A 1,482-nucleotide genomic window follows, 5' to 3' on the forward strand; every position below is an offset into this window, starting at 1 on the left:
AACAGATGATGACAGCTAAAATCCTGAGTAGGAGCGTGTGCATTTGACATGAGGGCTGTAATCGATAGAAAAAGCAAGGTCATTTTATTTGAAGAATGTAACTGTCAGTAGTATTACTTCCTGTAGTACTAGATTCCAATAGAGCTATTCCTCCATTTGTAGACTGTGTGAGGGTCATGGTGGATCATCCACTGAGGGGCTTGGAATCCGCTAGGGCTAGGTAACGGCCCCTGCTCAGGGCCGCTGCGGGCCTGGAGATGACGGACACAGTCTTGCTCTCTGCCCCGTCCCGCCTGCAGCTGCTGCCCTCCACTGCTCTCCAGCCCCAAGAACTGAGCAGCTTCTCACAGCTCCACAATTGCAGCCTGATTTCACACTGCTGCAGCCTGCAATCCAGGCCCCACTCCTCTGAAACGTGAGACCATGGAAGCATTGGCAGGATTAGTCTGTGGATGCGAGGTCCTTCCTCCTAGCACAGACCAGGCATGCATCCGCTGTCCTATGTCTGAGAAAAATTGATCTGTTTACAAATAAAGAAGGCTTGCGGGGTTCATCAATGTCAGGGAAGATGAACTGATATTGGTACATTAAAAGTTTAAATATGTTGTACATGCATGAGCTTCATTTTGGTGTATACAGCATCAACATCACTAAACTTTGACATGGTTTTGCTCTAAAACTATTAATTGTGAATGATATAATGCAGGCCAAAATACAAAAGGCAAAGTGTTTCAGTAATTCTCTGCTTTTATGTTTATATGTCCAAATGAATGATTTCAAGTATAATGTTAATTATACATGATCAAAGTATGAATTTGTTATACTAGTTAATCGACACTAAAACTATGAAGTGCTTACTATATAAAATTTGGAAAAACATACAATGTTTCCAAGTAATTTTGGACATAGGCTAAAGTGTTTCATTGGTGTCTGGTGAAGGATTTGAAACAGACTTTATTTTTTAACACAACGCATTTCTAGAAGGGGGGTCTGCACGCTTCACATACAGCAGTGAAGCGTGCAGACCCTGCACCCGTTTCCTGCTGAGAGCACGCCTCTGAGTGACCTCTCGGCTCACGGAGCACCACCTCAGACTTCATTCTGCTGGGACTCTTCGGCCACTCCAGAGCCCCCCAAATCCTCCTTGGCGTCATTCCGGCTGTGAGCACCGTCTTCCCGCTGGGCAGTGCCCTGACGGCTCTCCTCGCCCACCAGGACTCGGCCGCACACGCCCACGCTCTTCCTGCTGAGCCGGCTCTGGCTCCTGGACCTCGTGCTGGTCCGCACCGCGGTGCTCCAGGAGGAGGATGGCTACGTGACTGGAAGGAAGTCGGTCTCCCCGGCTGGCTGTGGGCTGCAGACTTAGTCTGCTCTAAGCACTCCCCTGGGTGGTGGGGAGAGCTTCCTCCTGGCAGCCATGTCCCATGACCGCTATGTGGCTGTGTGCCACCCGCTGCGATATGCCACCCTCATGAGCTGGCA

The 1,482-nt window shown here is 49.3% G+C and overlaps 1 pseudogene; it reads left to right on the top strand.

Annotated features, from left to right (window-relative positions):
• The first annotated feature begins 257 nt into the window (after positions 1 to 257).
• The window catches only part of LOC101580629, a 2,543-nt pseudogene continuing 1,318 nt past the window's right edge, over positions 258 to 1,482 (top strand).

The sequence above is a fragment of the Octodon degus genome, unplaced genomic scaffold (genome assembly GCF_000260255.1).
Source record: "Octodon degus isolate 3935 unplaced genomic scaffold, OctDeg1.0 scaffold00429, whole genome shotgun sequence".
NCBI classification, from domain to species: domain Eukaryota; kingdom Metazoa; phylum Chordata; class Mammalia; order Rodentia; family Octodontidae; genus Octodon; species Octodon degus.